The sequence below is a fragment of the Rutidosis leptorrhynchoides genome, chromosome 1, assembly GCF_046630445.1.
Source record: "Rutidosis leptorrhynchoides isolate AG116_Rl617_1_P2 chromosome 1, CSIRO_AGI_Rlap_v1, whole genome shotgun sequence".
Taxonomy (NCBI): Eukaryota; Viridiplantae; Streptophyta; class Magnoliopsida; order Asterales; family Asteraceae; genus Rutidosis; species Rutidosis leptorrhynchoides.
Window position 1 is genome coordinate 673,744,183 of NC_092333.1, and position 14,588 is coordinate 673,758,770.

The following is a 14,588-nucleotide window of genomic DNA, read 5'->3' on the forward strand; positions in this document are numbered from 1 at the left end:
CAATATATATTTCCTACAAGATAAGAAAAATCTGTAACGTTGAGTTTAAAAACTTTTGAACTGTTTACATGGATTCAATTACCTTTGACTGTTTTCGAGGATTCACGAACAATTGTTTGTAAATAAATATGTATATATATAAATACAAGTGTATATATTAATTTAAAATTTATAAATTATAATTTAAACATTTGTGTTAAATATGTAAAATAAGACATAAAATAATTAAGTGTAATTTAAAATGAAGCTTTATATAAATATGTATGGTTATTATAATTTTGTATTATATAAAATGTATAAATAATAAATCTTTAATAAAAGTTATTATATAATGTATTATATGATCATTAAATATTACATAAATAATATATATATATATATATATATATATATATATATATATATATAAATTTAAATATAGTTGTTATAATAATATTATTACTTTCATTATTATTATTAAAATAAATATCTGTATTAATAATATTATGATATAAATATGAAATTTAATATATATGTATATATGTATATTGTTATATTATTATTATTATTAATATTACTATTATCATTAATAATAATAATATTATTATAATCAGTATTATTATAATTAATATTATGAATATCATTATAATTATTATTATTATTATTATCATACTTAGAGTTATAAAAACATTACTAAAATTATTATTGTTATTATTAGTATTATTAATTGTATTAATATATTATACTTGTTAATTATCAAAATTTAAGAATTAAAGCTATATATATATATATATATATATATATATATATATATATATATATATATATATATATAAACACATTTATATATATATATAATAAAATATATAGATATTCATATTCAAATATATAGTCTGATATATAAATACGAATTACATAAATAAATCTAGATAATTACATATTCAGTTTCCAATCACGATCACACTGTGTTTGATTATATTCTTTGTCTCTAAATCGTACAAATCAGTGATTGAATTACATGAACGAATCCAAAATCTGTTAGCAACAGTGTTGTATAAAACGGAAAAAACGGGGGTGTAGACGGATTTTGGAGTGCCCCGTCCCGTTTATACATAAAACGTTTGAAAAAACGGAAATCGGCCAAAAAACGGTCAAAAGACGGTCAAACACGGTCCGAGACGGGAAAAAACGGGTTTTTCTGATTTTTTTTCAAGTTTTTTTTATTTAAAAAAAAAAAAATTAAACGCTGTGCTATTACTTAGGGTTTCTTTTTTTATGTTTGAAATGTTGAAGTATTTAAACATGTGTGAAATGCTTATGTTTTGAATAATGTAATGTACAATATATATATATATATATATATATATATATATATATATATATATATATAATATAAACATTTTTATTTAAAAGTCAACGTTAGTCAACATCCGTCTAGACCTCCGTCTCGACCCCGTGTCGACCGTCTCGACCCTTTTAGGACCCGACCGTCTCGACCCCGTCTCGCGTCTTTTGCAACCTTGGTTAGCAATTCCTTTCTTCTTTTTATCTTTCTTGTCTTCTCCTTCTGGCCTCGAATATTTCTGTCAACCACTATCAATCTTACAAAACAAAATTTGATCAGTTGTTGATACGATATCACTCATATAATTTCAATACAAATGTACACAGAGGGAGAGAGTTAGAGAATTACATTCCCATCACCATATTGAATCGCCATCTATCATCTTCTTTAATCGAACATGATCACCACCATCTTTCACACCACCATTCGAAACCGTTTAAGAACCGCCATTTATAACCGCCACCCTTGCTACCATTTTCAACAAACAATTACTAACATTTTGAAACCCACTTCAACCTATACCAAACACCACCTGCACGAGTTCATTTCCTAATCTAATCCGGATGCTACTATGAAATTCTTCTGTTTTCTTCAAGTACCATCACCACCCATATCGTCACTATAAACAGATCACCACAACCAAAAAAAAAAAAAAAAAAACCATCGAAGCTTCATCATTTTTAATCCCCACCATGACACTCAACCATACTTATATCTATTTTGTTATTACCATCATAAATTACTGCTACTGCTACAATTGTTCTACTTGATCTCGTGGCTGGTTATTGCTCGACAAATACAGCACCAAACCTCAAAATGAACTGCTAACTGTTGCTTGTAATACGCTGTCACAGCTACTGCAGCCATAAACAGCCACCACTTCGTTTCTTTTTTTAAAAACCTCGAACCTGCAACCTACATATTTATACTACTATGGTTACATGATTTGTTTTTCTTTTTCCTATTGTGGGCTTCGATATTTTTCTAAACTAAACCACGATCTAGAATTCTTCTTTTGGCTGTGTCTGTTGCCCAACAAGTAAGTGCCACCACCAAAACCCACTTATGCAAGTTTTTGATTAAATATTGGCATCTATTGTTTCTGTCATAATCAAACCCACTTACTTTGAAGTATAGAAGCCGTTCTTTTTGTGTATCCACACTTTACAGCTATTATCAATAGTTTATTGATTGGGCCATGAACTTTATATTGGTGCTATTATAAATAATTTATTGATTGGGCCATGAACTTTATATTGGTGGACACATTTTGTTTTCAATTATACGGACCAAGAGAAAAGGTATGGGGCCGAGATCCAAAAATACTAGTTTTCTGTTGAATTGGATGAGGTGAGCGAATGATAACTGTTAATGATATTAATAAGAACGATGTTGATGAAATGTTATGATCTTATGTGATAAATGGTGTTGATATATAACACTGAGATGACAAACTAATGATAATGATGATTCAATGAATCATTATAATAATGATCATGAAATAATACGCGTTAATTGATATTGAAAATGATATATGATTACGTGAATATCTGAAGATGGGCAAGTTGATACGTGACAATAAACTGAAACCCCAACTATCGAAACCCTAGTTGATGAATTTCTATCCGCTAGTGTTATTAAACGTTTGCCAAGAATTGCTGTGTTGGATTTAATTAATTTGGGTTTAGTAATTGAGATTGGGCCGATCATATATATTGGCTTGTGTACAAGTTGGGCCAAAGCTGTTCTTGGGCCAGAACTAATTTTATGAAGTTAAAAAAAAAAGAGAAAGAAAGGGAACCGGTTTAATTCGGGTTATAAATAAATTAAGGGGGTTTAAATCGGAATAACAGGATTGACTGGATGGTTTGAGGTGTTGGTGGGTTATCGAGAGGTTGAGGGTTCGATCCTAGGCTGAGGCATATTATTTTTGAACAAGCTTTTAAGGTAGTTTCATTTTCAAAATTTATTAATATTATTTTTATTATTATTATTATTATGATTACAAATATTATTGTTATTATTAAGATTATTATTATTATTGTTATTATTGATATTATAATATAATTATTATTATTATTAGTATTATCATGATTATAAGTATTATAACCATTATTATTATTATTAGTCTTATAAGTATTATTAATATATTTATTATTGTTAATTTTATCATTTAAGTATTATTATTATTATTGTGACTATTATTATTAATATTATTATTATTACACTTATCATTATTGTTATTATTATTATTATCATCATTAAGTATTAGAACTATTATTATTATTAGTATCATTATTAGTAAGTATTATGAATATTAGTTATTACTGTTATTATTACGAATATAAGTATTAGTTACCAATTATTATTATTATTATTATCATAACCCTAGTTACAATTATAATATTTATTATTATTATTGTTATTACTAATATTATTATCAATATAAGTATTATTATTAAATAATGTGATTATTAATATTATCATTATTAATATCAAAAACTATCTTTTAAAGCAGATAAATATTTTGTACACAAAATATACTTATTACATATACTATAATTATATTAAATTTTCACATAACTATATATATCAAGCCTATTAATATTATTTATAGAAAAACTTACAAATAACAAACTATCGATTTTTAAATATAACATTTAAACAATTATGTACATAAGTATGGATATATTAAAATAACTATATAAATAATAACCATTTTGAATATATACATAAATTAAATATACATAATATATAATAAATAAATTTGTTCAGTTACGATTATATGTTTTAATATATATATATATATATATATATATATATATATATATATATATATATATATATATATATATATATATATATATATACATATAAATGATATAGGTTCGTGAATCCGAGGCCAACCCTGCATTGTTCAGTTGTTCAATGTCGTCATATGTATTTTTACTACAAAATACAGTATTGTGAGTTCATTTGATTCCCTTTTACTCTTTACATTTTTGGGACTGAGAATACATGCGCTGTTTTTACAACTGCTTTATTAAATGCTTTTGAAATTTATTTTTGAACTGCGAATACATGAAATGCTTTTATAACTGTTTTACAAAATAGACACAAGTAATCGAAACTACATTCTATGGTTGAATTATCGAAATCGAATATGCCCTTTTTATCATGTCCGAAGTTGTCCCGGAATGATGGCGAATTTATCATGTCCGAAGTTGTCCCGGAATGATGGCGAATTTATCATGTCCGAAGTTGTCCCGGAATGATGGCGAATTTATCATGTCCGAAGTTGTCCCGGAATGATGAGATATTCTATATGCAACTTGTTAAGGTCGATTACCAGGTGTTCAATCCATATGAATGAATTTTATGCATGATGTTTATGGGAAATGGGAATATTAAATCTTGTGGTCTATTAAAATGATGAATTTTATTGTTTACGATAAACCTATGAACTCACTAAACTTTTGGTTGACACTTTAAAGCATGTTTATTCTCAGGTATGAAATAAATCTTCCGCTGTGCATTTGCTCATTCTAGAGATATTACTTGGAGTCATTCATGACATATTTCAAAAGATGTTGCATTCGAGTCATTGAGTTTATCAAGATTATTATCAAGTCAATTATAGTTGGATATATTAAGAAGTGGTATGCATGCCGTCAACTTTCGATGTGATGAAAGTTTGTCCTTTTAAAAACGAATGCAATGTTTGTAAAATGTATCACTTAGAGGTCAAATACCTCGCAATGTAATCAACTATTGTGAATCGTTTATAATGTATATGAACGGGTCCTTTCAGTGGGTATCAGAGCGGTGGTCTTAGCGAACCAGGTCTTGCATTAGTTTGTCTAACAGAAAGTCGCTAGGATACATTAGTGAGTCTGGACTTCGACCGTGTCTGCATGTCAAAAGTTTTTCTTATCATTTCGTGTCGAAAATTACTTGCTTATAATTCTTAAGTCTAGACACGTCTTACTGCACTTACTGCATTGATAGTGTATAGACAAATTCATATCATAGCGTATCTACTACTGTAAACTTTGCCTGACAGTTCCGAAGAATCCTCCGTAACTTATGGGATTTTGAAATATCAATCTAAATCCTATAATCTATTTCATATCGAAAATCAATTCCCTGATCGTACGAGATGGATACCTCAACTAGTTCGAGTCCCTCGGATTCCGATAACTATTCTGATAGTTATTCCGAAAGTTATTCCGATATGGATATTCACCTGAGCACCAAAAGTAGTGTAACCCGAATGGATTGTCATCTTCAATTCTGAATGAATTGGAGATGGGTTCATAGTCGACTTAATCAATGGAGACGAGAAGAAGGCGATCCTTTCCACCCACCAACCTGCACTCTTGACGAAGAATCTGAAGCACTTACCAGCAAACCAGTCCGAAACACCATTTTCACCATCATTTCCCGAATATCTCGCCAAGATTATATACTATCTCAAATTCAAAACCTTATTCGCCTGCTCGTTCCAACCGTCAACCATCCCGGAGTAATAGAAGAAGTCAACGAAATTTGTACTCGAGTCGTAGCTTTGGAGAGTACGATACACAACTTACAAGCACCAGCAACGTCACCGGCAACACCAGTACCACCAACAACAACATCCGCAGTACAAGCCTCAACACTACACGTCTCAAACTCACAGGCTGTACCCCCAGCATAATCATCATACTACATGATGTCCTACATCGATTATCTTCGTTCTACATGACGTTCTACATCATTTATCTTCATACGACATGGCGATTATGTAATCTCTAATGTTTTAGAGATTATATATTCTTGTTCTAACGGTAAATCAAATGAGTTTAATATCATATTAACTCATTAAATCCATGATTACATCTGAAGAAAATATATATGTATATATGTTTTCATAAAGATTGTAATTAAAAATTCTTTTGTACAAACTGTTAATGGTGAAAATATTTTAACGGGTAGGTAATACCCGATGAATATTTAGATTTCATATTAATAAGTTACACTGTACATTCTTTCAATCTGATTCAATAATCATTTACTATCCTACTTACATTCACAGATATACGAATCCGTTCACCACAGAATAATCATTTTCATTCAATTTCATATTTGGATTTTGACCTATCAGAATCCAACAAGTGGCATAATGAAGAAAACATTGGACAAAATAAAATTTGTTAGAAACAAACAAATTAACTATGAGAAAATTTTGTTAAGAATCCACGCTAACCGTTTCTAGCTAACTATTTCTAGCTAACTGATTACATTTTATTTATCGCAATTTTAATTATTGTCATTTAATTTCTGTTATTTATTTTACGCACTTTAAATATCAGGACACGTATACAAGGTTTTGACATATCATATCGACGCATCTATATATATTATTTGGAATAATCATAGACACTCTATATGCGGTAATGATCGAGTTAGCTATACAGGGTTGAGGTTGATTCTACAATAATATATATACTTTGAGTTGTGATCGAGTCTGAGACATGTATACAATGGGTCATGATACGTATTAATTAATTCGAATATTATATATTAAACTATATATGAATTATCGAATTACTAATTGTGGACTGTTAACTGTGGACTGCCAACATTGGACAATTAAAATGAATTAAAATATTGATTATAACATATGAAACTAAACATCTCTTCAAGTTGCCACTTGATTTCATTTTAAACCTTATTTGTATCTCGACGATTACAATTTGCGTTCAAACCTTTCATGAATCTTGAAAACACCTCAATCGAGATGATGAACCAACCGCACTTCATCTACAGAAGAAAAGATTGATGCATATAGTCATGCACCTAACGATTCTTCCTCACGAAAAGCAGCATTTGGTGATAGCCGTTTTATCGATATCTTTTTCAAGAAAATCGTCACGATATCTTCCTCGATATCTTCCTCACGAACCCGCATTTGGTGATAGATGGACCGTAAGTCAATTTTAGAAAAGTAAGTCGCGCCTTGGAGTTGATCAAACAAATCTTCAATCCGAGGCAATGGATAACGATTCTTGATCGTCACTTTATTCAACTCCCGATAATTGATACACATCCGCATACTACCATCCTTCTTCTTCACGAATAAAACTGGATCGCCCCATGGTGAAGCACTCGGTCAGATGAAACCTTTTTGAAGCAACTCTTGGGTTTGATTTAACAACTCTTGCATTTCCTTTGGTGCTAAACGATAAGGAGTTTTAGCAATGGGAGTAGACCCCGGAACCAACTCAATGCGAAATTCAACTTGTCTTTCCGCCGGAACACCCGGTAATTCGTCCAGAAAAACGTCTTCGAATTCATTAACCACCAGAATTTCACGAATGGATGGTGGCTCTTCACGAATATCAACTACATGGGCAAGAAAAGCCATGCCACCACTACTAAGAAAACGACGTGCCCGTGCATAAGTGTATAATGGCACAAGTCTTCTACGTTTCTTGCCATGAATAATTAATTCTCCCCCACTTAGGGTCTTCACACGAATAGACTTTTCATGGCATGTGATATCGGCTCTATAACGATCGAGCCAATCCATATCAACAACAATATCAAATTCACCCAAAGTCATCGGGATGAGATCAACTTTAAAAGTTTCGGAACCAAACACAACATTACAATCATTACAAACATCAACCCCTAGCACCGTCTTACCATCCGCTATTTCGACTTCTACCGAATGACTTAACTTAGCTAGCGGTTTATTAAGTTTAGGCACAAATCTTGGAGACACAAACGACAAATTAGCACCGCTACCAAATAGTATCCTTGCCGGATTAGAGTTCACCATGAAAGTACCTGAGACAACTTCATTGGATTGCTTGGCTTCATCATTGGTCATAAAATAGTTGCAACCCCTAGCCGTACCCGCCACTTTTTCTAACTTCTTCACTTGGTGACCATACAAATCGGGACACTCCATCCTTCGATGCCCCTCCTTTTGGCAATTGTAACAAGTAAGTTTGTTCGACGCCTTGGTACAATCACGGGCCATGTGCCCTTTTTGATTACAATTAAAACACGTGGGTCCATAACTCAAAGAACCACCTTTCTTCACACTATTAACACTCTCGGAACCCTTCTTGTTCTTCTTGCTTGAAAAACTCGAATGACTCGAACCTTCGAATTTTCTCTTAGAGAAAGAGAAATAACTTCTTTTTGGGACTTCTGGTTCGAAACCCCGAGCCAACTCATACAACTCTTCAAAAGACTTAGCCATTCCCCGACTAATCTTATGTTTCAACTCATCATTTAAAGTGCGATAGAAATCTAACATCAACATTCGGTCATCACCAACGTACTCCGGACAAAAATGTGTCTTTGACAAGAAAGTAGACTTGAGAGTAACCAAGTCCATCGAATCTTGTCGCAAATTGCACAACTCGTCACGGATTATGTTTAGGTCGGCTTGAGCTCGATATTCAACAAAGAACTCCTTTTTAAACTCTTCCCACGACAAGCTCATGCATTGTTCTTCACCATATAATTGGATTTTATCGTCCCACCACAACTTCACCTCCTCACACAACATGCTAGAACCATACCTCGTCTTCTTCTCGGGAGGACATTCTGCGGTACAGAAATCCCCCTCGATGTCGGAGATCCAACATGTACTCTTCAACGGATCCCTTACCCCATTAAACATAAGAGGTTGAGCATCCTTGAAATTTTTGTAATGGAAGTCTCGCCTTCCATATCCACCATTACCATCACCCCCTTCGCCCGAGGATAAATGTTTCTAGCTTCTAATACCTCTTCGATCGCGGCATTCATTCGCTCGTTGATTAACTCGGTTACTTGCCCATCAACCGATTCTTGGAAAACCTTTCGGACATCATTGAGAAATTCCGCTTTTTGCTTTTTAAAGATGGCCTCAACCTTGGCCGTGAATTCGGAGTCCTCGCTCGGGCCTCCGTCATTGGTATCATGTCCGTTTCTCATCTTCATTCTACAAAACAGAATAGGTTAAACAACGAAACGAAGTACAAGACATAAATATACCACACCGCTCCATCTTGCTCAACACTCGTCGTACATCGCTTGCTTGACACGACTTGAACCTGTAACAATGGTAGCTAGTCATTGTTACGCGAGCACGTCGCATTAACTTGCTAGTACGATGTCTATCTCGCTTGATGATTGCAAACACAATACAAAACAATTAGCGCAAGGTTAGTTCACATAAGCCTATGCACTAACCAATACCCAGTCCGAACCGTCTCCTACAAGTCCTGCATAAAACGCATACACAATAAAATCTAAGTCTAGGCACCTATCTCAAGTCGTCTAAATCCCTTAGACCATGATCTGATACCACTTGTAATGACCCAACCCAATATCCAACCGAAAACAAGAAAAAAAATTTCTTTTTTTCTACAACAGAGGGGTGCGCGGCGCGCATCCCCTCATGTGCGCGGCGCACAAACTGCCTGACAGCTTCTGTTCGGTTTTGTCATTTTTCGCTTAAAGATCTCCCACTTCCCGACACTTTTAGACGAAACGCTTTTCACAACACATTATAATAAGCAAAACTAACACGTTTCAATAATAAAACAAGTTTTACGACACCGGGCCCACATATGGCCGAATTACGAGTTTCGTACAAAACACAAGTTTCGACCAATTTAGTTTAAATTCCAAACGACACTAGAGCATGATGTTTGGGGGTTAAACTACCCAAATTCTTGGTCAAACTTCAAAAGCTAAACATCCAAAAGCTCCTCCTAACATAACAAAGCGGGATCACTAGTCCAAACGAATACCCTTTCCCTTGTCCACGCCGGAGCCTATAAAAGAAAGTAAACAACGAGAGGGTAAGCAAAACGCTTAGTGAATGCAATAGTTATACACATACATATATAATGTACCTACTTGCAACCACTTACATATATACCGCATACGTGCTAGCAATAATTAGCATACTAACTCTAAGTATAAAGCTAATAACCTCAAGTACCTCAACTAGCATACACAATAGCATATCCGCCAAACAAATATATGCTACACTACAATACATACACAAGTTATATGGTTAACCATAACGCTATGGTGCTACCGGCTCGTGGTTCACACCACTACGCATTTGAGTCATACTCCTTTATAGTGCTACCGGCTCGTGGTTCACACTTTGGCGCTACCGGCTCGTGGTTCACGCCTCATTTTATTGTGCTACCGGCTTGTGGTTCACACTTCATTTATAGTGCTACCGGCTCGTGGTTCACATCATGACACTCGTCACATACATGTTATGGTACTACCGGCTTGTTGGTTCATACCATAACATTCACAAATAAATACACTATATACATACGGGCATAATTATTCCACTCACCTTAATGCCTTGGTGAACGGTAACTCGAGCTCGCAACCTTCAATGTAACGCACCTATTACATTATGCACAATATTAATCATACGTTCAAGTTGGTGAACCAACTCACTCACCACTCTGTAGAGACCCTTCCTAATCCATCCGGACGAAGTCCATATCAATTATAAACGATTCACAACAGTTGATTACATCGCAAGGTACTTGACCTCTATATGATACATTTTACAAACATTGCATTCGTTTTTGAAAAGACAATCTTTCATTACATCGAAGGTTGACATCATGCATACCATTTTATAATATATCCACTATAATTGACTTAATAATAATCTTGATGAACTCAACGACTCGAATGCAACGTCTTTTAAAAGATGCCATAAATGACTCCAAGTAATATTTCTAGAATGAGCAAATGCACAGCGGAAGGTTTCTTTCTTACCTGAGAATAAACATGCTTTAAAGTGTCAACCAAAAGGTTGGTGAGTTCATTAGTTTAACATAAATAATCATTTTCATCATTTTAATAGACCACAAGATTTCATTTTCAGTTCTCATAAATATACGTCCCATACATAGAGACAAAAATAATCATTCATATGGATTGAACACCTGGTAACCGACATTCACAATATGTATATAAAAATATCCCCATCATTCCGAGATCCTCCTTCGGACATGATATAAATTTCGAAGTACTAAAGCATCCGGTACTTTGGATGGGGCTTGTTGGGCCCGATAGATCTATCTTTAGGATTCGCGTCAATTAGGGTGTCTGTTCCCTAATTCTTAGATTACCAGACTAAAAGGGGCATATTCGATTTCGATCATTCAACCATATAATGCAGTTTCAATTACTTGTGTCTATTTCGTAAAGCAGTTATAAAAACAACGCATGTATTCTCAGTCCCAAAAATATATATTGCGAAAGCATTTAAAAAGGGAGTAATGAAACTCACAGTACTATATTTTGTAGTAAAAATACATATGATGACATTTGAACAATGCAGGGTTGGCCTCGGATTCACGAACCTATATCATTTGTATATTTATTAATATATATAATCGTAATCGAACAAGTTCATACATTATATCTTTAAGTTATATATTATATATATAATTATATGATTTGTATTATATTAAGAGCATTTAATTTATTATATATGAATATTTATATAATATTAGTTAATAAGATTAATACATACTTATATTTATTACAAATATATTCTTACATGTGTAATATTCATTTGTCATAAAAATAATAATGATAATAATACTAATTTTTAATTAAACAGATAGTTTTAATATCATAATAATTTTAGTAATACTATTAATAATCCACATGATAAAACTACTAATATTAATAACAATGAAAGTAATAATAATGATTTTAATAAAGTTGATAATTTTTAACACAAATGATAAGATAAAATGATAAAAATAATATCTTTTAACAATAATAGTAATTTTAGTAATAATTATAGTTTTAATAGAAATTTTAATAATCGTATTAATATTAATACTAGTAATGGTGTTTAGACGATAATTCTAATATTAATATTAATATTAAGGATACTTAGTAAAATTAATAATGGTAAAGTTATTACTAATTTTATTAAAAGTGGTTGTTTTATAGTAATAATTCTTTTAGTAATAACGATAATAATAATAATGATAGCCATAAAATGATACTGATAATACGTATCGATAATACTTAGTAATAACAATAATATTAATAATTTTAATTATATTAGTGATAATGACAGTCATAATTAATATTAGTAATGATAATGATTTTCATCATAATCACAATAATTATTAATAATACTAATAATAATCAATAATAATAATAATAGCAATAATAATAATAATAATAATAATAATAATAATAATAATAATAATAATTTACTTTGTAGTATTAACCATAATTAACAATAATAATAATAATAATAATAACAATATTAATAATAACAACAATAATAATAAAAGTAAATATAACAATAATAATCAAAAAGAAAGAAAATAAAAACTACCTCAAATTAGCTTTCCTAAAAAAAAAGTCCCGAGCTTGACTCGAACCCGCGACCTCTCGCTCACACGCTAACATCCTAAACCATCAGGCTACTGCCCACTTTTCTGTTTTAGAATACCAAACAAATTTATATAGACCGTATATCTGTGTATCCTAAATCTTCTTCTTCCTTTCAAGATCTTCAGTCGAACAGAATCCATTCAACCAAAATCAATACACAATAAAATGATTTTTTTTTTATTTGTAACTTAACATAATCGATATACTTGTGATTGTATTGTTTAAAAAAAATAAAATAAAAATAAAAACAGATTGAACATTGTTACTGCTCGTCGCCGGTTTAAAAAAAAAAAAATTTGATTTTTGATTTCGGAAGCGTTTTAAACTAAACTTACAACACGAATTAGTTTTCTAAACATGTTTAGAAACTATTAGAATCGCCAATTGATTCGTAACTGCAACAGGTAGCTCGAATTTCTTATGAACAAAATATTTGACTTTTGTATTTCGAAATTTGACTTCCAAAATTCGAATTTGATATGAGGAATTGGATGATGAAAATTTACAGACATATTGACTAACTGAATTCTAATCTAACTCCATTAATGGATTTTTATAAATGATTTGAATTTGAATTTTTTCCAAAAAGTAAAAGAACGGGGATAACTCGGTTTACTTTCTATCTTTCTGTGTTAATCTTAATAGAGGAGACGAATTACTAACTGTGTACCAATGTATTGATGGCGAGAGATCATCTAGTTACTAATCAATAACAGGGTGATTGATTGTTATATATTCAGTGGTCTTGACAAGAAGAATCAATTTAATTACGTTCAAACAAAATTAAAAAAAAAATGAGATTGAGATGGTTAACAACTCGTACGATTATGAATTTGATATCCAACAAAATCCTTGGCTGTATTGTGATAATTGGCTGCTTTTACAAGATTGGAGACATGAGATAAAGTAAGATAGGTAAGTTAAACAGATTAGGATCCGCTTCTATATATATCATATATATAATTAATATATTAATAAATATTAATAATTAGTGAATATAAATATATTAATAATAATAATAATAATATTTTTAGTAATAATAATTAATAATAAATAATAATATTGATAGTATTGATAATAAAATTGATAATAATATTATTAGTGTTAACAATAATAAAAGGTATTATTTTCTAATAAATATTAATAATAGATATGCTAATATTACCAATAATAATTCTAATAATAATTATATTAATTATAGTTGATAAATATAATGATATAACTATACATATGGTAATAATAATGTTATTCATAATACTAATAATGATACTAATTGTAATAATACTAATGATAATAATATTAGTAATATAACAATCTATACATATCAAATTTCATATAATTAATATTATTACTCATACTGATATTAATATTAATGTTATTATTTAATATAACATCTATATTTTAACTTATATTATATTTTATTAAATGATCACATATTATATGATAACCTTTATTGAATTTTATATTATTTATAAATTATATATATATATATATTATAATATACATATACTAATAATTATTCATAGAAATCATATATTTAAATATTAGTTCATTCTAAGTACAACTTAATTATGTTATGTCCTATTTTACATATTTAATTTTGATGTTCATATTATATCTTAAAGTTTCAAATCATTATATATATATATATATATATATATATATATATACATATTTATATATATAGGTATACATATTTAGTTACAAACAATTGCTCGTGAATCGTCGGAATCAGTCAAAGGTCAAATGAATATATTAAACACAGTTTAAAGTTTTTAAGATTTCAACATTACCGACTCTGCTTATCGTG